An 8,632-nucleotide genomic window follows, 5' to 3' on the forward strand; every position below is an offset into this window, starting at 1 on the left:
GAAGCAGTGTGTGTTATAAGGGAACAGGAATGAAAGCTTCTCTAATACAGATGATATCAATATTGCATCTAGGTCTGGAAATAATTAAAGAAAAATCGAAGTTCCAGAAACCCCAGGAATTTTACACAGTGAAAATTACGGTGTGTTTTTCTCCTTCTCCAAACAGTGTTTTAACATTGAATAAATATATTGGCAGTTCTAGAAACACTCCTGATCTGCACTAGACATATAGACTTGGCCAGGTGACTTATACTAACATAATTTCCCTTTTACTTCTGGTGTTTGGGTATTTATTTCTGTACATTTTTATATTACAGTTTTTTTTGAGGAGAGCATCTTTTGCACCTATTGCTTGATTTTCTCGGGAGTTAATGTTTTATTAAAGGTACATCAATAATTGATGTCAGACTAGAAATGAGATTCAGGTCAGATGTGATGATTCATGTCCAGATATTTACCCCAGATGCAACTTGGTAAAGCGAGCTTTTTCAAACAAATAAGACTTAACATCATTCTTCATAACAGTCCCAAATCAATAATAGCATAAGTGCTGCCACAGGTGGTATTAAATGAGCCTCTGGCTCAGTATACTCCCAACTCCAAGGCTATGCAATTTGCCTATGTCTTCAACATGCACTGTTTTTTTGTGTGCAAGTCTAAGCACTCTCCTGTAAACAGCAGGTAGAAGTTTCTTCGAGGGAATAATTTGTTCTTCAACATGCAACTAGCACAGAATATACAAAAAATGATATAGGTGGTCAACTGAGTGGCATTTTCCAAAAGTTTTTTATCCCCTTGCCTCTCACAATAGAGAAGAAATAAGGGCATTCTCCCTTTTAATTCCTCCTGCTCCAAAGGCAAGGTTTCACCAAACAGAGAGGCAGAGGCATCCCTGGGACTCTGGTTTGATTGCAAAGCCGCATTACTGATTCTAGGATCTCTTTGTCCCGTGTGATAGCTGCGTCAGCATGCTCAGAGCTAGCTCTGACACCTCTGAGCTCCATCACTGGGAAGATCCTCCAGGAAGGAAGAGAAACCTGTTGTATTCTAAGGTGGTAAGAGAAATTGTTAACCAGGAAAGCTGTTTTGGAGGCAAATTTGCATCAGTCATGCTTTTGAATAAAGAAGACAAACCAGGGCGTTTCGGGATCATTACAGACAACTTGGTGGGCCGTAAATCATGGTAATTCCACTGAAACCAATGAAGAAATAGCCAAACCAGTAAATTTTTATCAGACTGTGGGAGGTTTAAGGGCATGAGCCTTGTGTTTACCCAACTCTTGTTTGAGGCTATCAAAAAGCCCTTTAATGGCATTATCAAAGTCCTTCTGTCAGAATAACTATGGAAGACAGAGCCTTATCCCAGAAGACAGTGCAGTTATTTGGCATTTCTTTACTTTTAGATATATAATCAAGCAGACATAATGACCTATGACTACCTGTTTTTATGATATTTTCTAGTTGTTTATCAAAGAGAAAAAAAAAAAACCAGCAGCCCTAAATCCACAGTTTTCTGTACGCATTAGGATCATGTACCCTACAAAGACCAAGCCCTCCCATGGGGTTTGTGTCCCCATTATCAACAAGTCCTGTCTATCCTGGCACAAAAATAAATTGGGAATAGAGTACTAGCTGTTGCAGAATAAACAGAAAATACTTCAGGCTGTCAAATTAAATTTAAAGCATTTCAAAAATTTAACAATGTAGCAGAAAGGTAACGTTAGATTTAGCCTACCAATTTTTTGCTGTGGAATATATTGTCATTTTGCCTTCCTCTACTTTGGAATGTGGTCAAAGTTCTTTCTAGCTGAAACTGTTAATATAAGTCTGAATCACATTTTATTTTCTCCAGTGTTACTTATATATCTTAATTCTAAGCTACTAAAGCACAACTTAATCACAGTTCAAGTCAGCCAAGAAGAAAACCCAAAAAAATCCTGCTTACAAGTGCACCTGAATTTTGAGGCCGAGCAGGTTTCTTCATGAGACCCCTCTGCACTAATATTAAAGTCGTCTGTAAGGGCAGAGACTGCTTTTTAGAGAAGGTAAATGATTTGTTTGTATATGGCCATGGATGTGGAGGGTGGAGAGTGATCATGGGAAACACGCAAGCATGCTTGAAGTGTCCTAAGGTGTTTGTCCATCTCTTTGGCCAGATCTGCATTATGGACAGCGTGGACTTTTGAGCTCGAGCCCTGCCTAATGCACTAGCAGCGCCCTGCAGGAGATGGCAGCCCTTAGCTTAGGTCTGAAAACCCTGTGTTGCAGTCTCAGGTGAAGAAAGTCAGGACACAGTTTCTCCCTTTTAAGCATCAAACAAAACCTGGGCATGGCATCCATGGCACAACCAAATGCAGCACAGTGGAGTTACCATGTGGGTTTGGACAGGCTGCGTGTTGCATGTGTGGTAAATTTGGTCTCCTCTGAGACCAATCATGGTGTCACTGCACTTATGGTCCCAGTTTAGTTCCTGGGACTTGTCCCTCCTCCATGGGATGAGCTGCTTGAGGCAGGGGTTGACTTCCACTGGTGTAGGTGGAACAAAGGAGCCATGAAAGCCCAAGAGGTTGAAGCTGATGGTTAAGCAAGAGCTTCCTACACAGCTGCCCACCCATGCCCCGTGCTGGGAGAGCTCCTGCCTGGTCCACCCATTGGATGCAGACTGCTTTTTGGGTGTCTCTGGTACATAGCCTTGTGGTTGTGGTGTGGGACTGGAAGCAGAAAGCCTGGGATTGTTTTCCAATGGGACTGAAGCACTGGTTTTTTCCTTAGGTCTTCCAAAGGTGCTGTAAAGTGATTATCACATTTAGTGAAAAAAAAAAAGTAATAAGTCCTGAGTGATCAAGACTACCAGGAAGCAACAAGCCAGCAGATTTCAGTAGATGAGTGGAATAAACTTAAAAGAGAGGCTATACAGAAATTGTTTTAAGGGAAATACAGGTGGAGACAAAGTATTCTTATTGAATCATCAAGATTTGGTCAGAATAAGACTTACGTGATGCAGGGAAAAATCTGAGAAGTCTTTCTAAAATTATTATAACAGATCTGCATCTTAAACCAGAGATATTCTGAGTCAGTGACTGTCACACCTAAATAATTCATCTCCTCAGCCGTGTTACACTATAAGGCATTTATAAAAAAATGCAGCATTTTCTTCTCTAAAATCACCACGTAAGAAATCATCAGAAGAGTTTCATGTTTCTCAGTAGGACATATTGCTGTATAAATGAATGAGTGCTCTTCCTGTTATCTGCAAAAATAGTAAATGACTTAATCTCATTTGAACGTATATTTATTTTATTATGATCTCATTGATGGGACACTGATGCTATGTATTAGCTCATATCTCTAAAATTAGTATTGTACTAGATCTCAGACTTGGATTTCTTATACATCTACTGAGTTCTGCCACTACCATAGCTCAGATGGCATTTTCACAGGAGAGGTATTAATGCAGTTTCAGATGAGGCCAGAAGGCATCCTCCAAGAATACCTTGCTTTTAGATGGCTCAATATACCCTCAGCCATGGCTGTTGAGCTTCCGTACGAGGGTCAATATGCAGCCCTGTGGGAGAGAGCTGTGGCTTGTCCCCTGCAGGTACTAGTGGCCCTACTAACTGCGTCCCTCAGGATGTGTCTCCCTGATAACAAAAGTGTGTTGCTAGTCTGCCTTGCTTACACAGGGACATTGTCCCTCTGTGAGGTGGCCCTACATGAGGTGCTGATTCATAATGAACAGTGGGAGAGCACAGCTCTGCCTGAACATGCTGGTCCTCTTCCCTGCATCCCATGGGCTGCTCCTGCCAGCACAGCAGCCTCTCCGCCACAGCTGAGTCACAGCTTGAGTGGTTGTATCTGCATGGCCTTTCAGAGCATAGCTTCAGGGTGAGCTGGCTTCACCTCTGCTGGAGTTTCCTTCCCCAGAAAGCCAGACACTCTTGGTCTCTCCTTAGGCTGGAGCAAGGACAAATATATGTTAGCAATGTATATAATCATAGAGTCCTGACTTAACCTGACAAGACCAAGGAAACCTGAAATATTACTCCAGTACTAATAACAGGTTATAGTAATAGCAATGATGATGTGACCTGAAATATCTAAGAGGACCTGCTGGGTTTTATGTATTGATTGCTTCAATCTTTTTTAAAGCTGCAGGTGCATGGGTGAGAAAATCATCTCCTAAACATAACAGACAGATAGATTTCTATATAGAATTTTATTCTTCATAGCCAGTAGAATGTATGAATCATACAAGATTATCATGGGCAATTATAATACTATATCAGTTGGAGAATGGCTCATTGGGATACCTGGTTTGGAAAGAGGAACACGTCAGCACATGAATAAAATTGCAAGCACAGAGAAGAATTGATTAAATATGGCTTTAGGAGACTGTGAAGAAGTGTCCTATCAATGCTTAAAAGTATTGATCTGCATATTCAAAAGGTGATAATGAGTTTAGAGGAAGAGTTCCATTTCTGGCTGCCTTATTTTAGATAATTTAGGTAGCAGTTTTGAGTTTAAAAGCATTAGTACTGAGCATTCTCCAAAAATCTAGTACTGGGCATGCTGAATAATGCATTTCTTAAAAAAAATAAAATCAGGACACCTCAAAAACTTTTGAACTTATAATTTTTAGGAATATTTTAAGTGCTGTTTTGGAGCCAGCGCGAAAACAGGTTCAACCCCTCTAAAGATAATGGATGTTTACCAATCCCTGGCTGGCTTTAGCCTGCAAATACATGACCTTATTTTGATCAGTAAAATGGCTAGGTCATAAAGTTAAAAACCAGCAATATACAAAAAAGGAGTAGATTTACACTGTGGTCACAGCTGAGTGAACTTAACCTACTGAATCCAGCTGCCATCCGTTACAGTGGTGAAGAAGACACCTTTCCATGGGCTTTACAAACCTACTACGGTTTCTGGGAAAGTGTTTGGAATGAAAGCCAAAAACCTGTGCTGAAAGCTGGAAGGCTAAGATGTGTTCATAACTACTGTCATTCAAAGCTAAAAGAATTAAAGCTAAACTTCCAGTGGCAGAGCTGTTATCTCCAGGCAAAAATTACTCTTGGGTCAAGAAATGAAAGGTTGGGGACTTGAGCTAAAATCATGTTTACAAAACACTTATAGGCTACAATATATTTTCCAGACTTGGAAATCTCATCCAGAATGGGGAGCAACTCAATAACGATTAACAAAAACCATAACATTCTAGTTTTTGGGCCTGTATCTTTTTAGAATAGGAAATATCTCCTGAAGCACTGCCTTTCTTTTATGTTTACTGTGATCAAAGTAATTCAAATTGATTTTTTCAAGGCACTTATATGGTCCTCAGTTTCATTATTGAACGTGAGTTAAGCTTTTTGGATCTTGCATCCATTGGGATGCCATTATAAAGTAATCTGACAGACAAAATTTTGACTTAGAGGTTTGGCTTATAAATTTGGCTGATAAGTGCTTTGGAAAATGCTATTTTATCTATGATTCCCAAGCTTGCATTTCTTGACCAAGGGAATAAGACTGTAACAGAGCAAGGAACTGAATGCAGACATCCCAAACCCCAAGGTAGTCTGTTCAACTTCAATGTGTCAAAAAATGGTTACCTTTAATTCATGTGTTAGGGTAACAGATCATCTGCTGAAGCTTTGGAAGATAAAGAACACTCCTTCTCACATCAGACCAATCAAATCTTTATGTGTAATTTAATAGTTATTTCCAGCTCAGTTATCCTCCATTCTCCTCTGACTACATAGCGTTGATAGAGACTGAGCTAAGATCTGAAGGTACTAATGTAAATTGTGGTGGAAATACGATGATTTCCATTTGTTTCTGTAGATCCCAGAAGACACCATCTGAGAGAAAAACTGGAGAGCAGGAAAGGAACAAAAATAACTAATGCTGGTCATTGAGCTCTCACTGTAGAAGATATGTTACAGCAACTTGGAAAGAGATGATTGCAAGTAGGAGAGTAACTCCTCAACACATGATTTTCTCATTCTTCAACTTGAAATTGCACAGTGCAGGGATTCACTCCTGCATCAACACAAACAATCCTAGCCCTGCATGCAGTCCCTACCCAGAGGTCACCCTTTTGGATCAACTGGGCTGGATTATTCGCCGACTTTCTTTGTTAATGCCAGAAGCTGGACCAGACAATTTAGTCTGGTTACTGTAATCAATCCTCTTCCCTGTATTCCCATGTCTTTTCTCTTTTCCCTCTTAATTCAACTTTCAAAATAACACTTAAGAGCTGCTGTCTTCCTATATGTACTCTCTGCACTGTATTATGAGAACAGCTTTCACCAAATCAGCTGGTTTAGGGGATAAAATAATTTAGGTAGTACATTGATTTGATATACATTTTTATTCTGAATTTCAATATTTGCCCGTCCATCCATCCATCCATCCATCCATCCATCCATCCATAAGTACCTGCTGCTAAGGCAGTTCCGTTCTGCAGTCTTACATTTGTTGAAACCTTCAGTCCTCTTGAAACTTTTTAGGAACAACAGGAATCTACTTGTTCAATGCATTGTCTGCTGTTGCTTTCCAATGAATGCCTATGAATGCCAGTGTTGGCGTTTATTGCAGGTCAAAATTGACTGCAAGCTAGCAATGTGCATCCCTTGTTGAGTAGTGTCATTAATGTAGAGATAATGACAGTTCACCCAATGGCAGGTCTTCTAAACCTGCTAATGTTTGGATGACCTTAAGAACTAGCTGTTGAATTTCTTATTGCCCAGGAGGATTTGTCTAACAGGGCTAGAATAAGGGCACTTATGAGACCCAGATGGCAAAAGTATTTCTTATCCTCTATAATGCTTCTTTTCAACTAACTCAACACATTCCTAAAGTCAATGAAAAAAACAAACAACTTTAAATCCCATGTATTAAAATGAGGATTAAAAAAAGACTAGTGGGCTGAAATTAATGATGATTCAGAAATGAGTCAGCTATTGAACTCTCTTTCGAAAGCTGTATTCAAGAAGAAAAAAAAAAAGAATAGTATGAATAACTGGAAACTAAGGAGCTTTCGCAAGTAAATACTTGCAGGTACTTAGTGTGTGTGGAAGTAAGGAATTCCAGAAAGCATGCACGAGAAGGTGCACTAAGAAAACTAACTAGTGCTATTACTGACCACTAGCAAGTATCTTTTAAAAATAATGAGTAACTGCCAAGATTCCAGATGAATTTTTTGAAAGACTTGAGAGATCTGACTGCACATGAGACCTTTACCCTTGAAGTGAGTAGAACACATCAGTGGTCCATCCCTGGTCAGAGCTGCGACCGTAATCCAACAGGGCACATACTGTGGGTTTGCACAGTCCTGTAGAGTGTCCCTTGTGTTTTGACATTACTCCAGAATATTTCACACTGATATACATTAAATTAATGGCATTTTTTAAATTCCAAGAATTCTATTAGAAAAGAAAATTCATATGTTTAAAACCAAAGTCATCATCTGATGTTATGCTGCTATGGATAAAATGCATGACAGATGGCCATTTTGCCAAAAAATCCATTTTATAAATTCTGAAATAAAAAAAGAGAGCTAATCTTTAACACTGTGTCAGTTGAGCACTAATGAGCCCACTTGCCAGCTTGGACAGGTAAGTGAAGTTATTCACAGTGGATGGATTTGCACCAGTAGATAACCTGTCACCAAAATAAAACCGACAGATTAAGTTACTGTCTTTGTATTGTGTCATATGTCTGTGATGTATTTTATTGCGTGTAGATTCAGAATAAAACTAAGGTAACATCCATGGAGTAGTATATACTACATAAAAGCCGAATGAGCCTTTCTCATGCTTTGCATTGATTCAGACATAAAGCTCATGGCACCACACACAGCCTTGGAAAACCACTTCTGTTATGTGTTTCAGCTTTGTCTTGAGAGGTAGACACTCACCTAAAAGCACCTTAAGCAAAGCATGCTTAGCTCCAAAAGTATTTCTATATTGGTTTTGGACATCAGGTACTTTTTAATAAGTGGAAAAGATGCAATATAGTTACTTTCCTGTGCACTAATAGAAAAGACAAAAATAATTCCCTGGCCTGCTTCAGGCACAGAAAGTAGCAAAATAGGAAAAGGCTTTTCTTCTTTTTGTGCTTTTTTTCTCTCACCCATCGCGCACAGCACTGAACACAGTAAATTTATTTGCAGTCCATAGCATGTCAGCTTTGCTGCATTTTTTTTAGGGGGGGAAGACGATTTCTTAAACTTTTCATCAAATTTTTGATTTGCTCCTGCTCTCCCAGAGCTCATCATGCAAATGCTTTCAGCTTTTCTTTTTCTTTGTTTGCATCCATTCTACTCTGAAAGAGCACTATTTATAATTTTCCTCCATTTTCATGCTCTTTTATGAAGCTCAGAGCTTAATGTTTGCAAGAAACTTATGTTACTGGTAAGCTCTCAGTTCTGGAAACACAGGGAGGCGTCTATTTGACAGGTACCTGTACTGCTGCTGAGGCCATCTCTGCAGGGGTCTCACCTGGCCTGGCTTGGGCCGAATCAGCAATACAAAGAGGGGTCAGGCTTAGGCATTTTAAGTGTGAAAGATAAAACCTTTTTTCTCACGCTGTTTGCCACCAAGAAACCCCACCTATCCAGGAAAAAAAAAACAAA

The sequence above is a fragment of the Pygoscelis adeliae genome, unplaced genomic scaffold, assembly GCF_000699105.1.
Source record: "Pygoscelis adeliae isolate BGI_AS28 unplaced genomic scaffold, ASM69910v1 Scaffold38, whole genome shotgun sequence".
NCBI lineage: Eukaryota > Metazoa > Chordata > Aves > Sphenisciformes > Spheniscidae > Pygoscelis > Pygoscelis adeliae.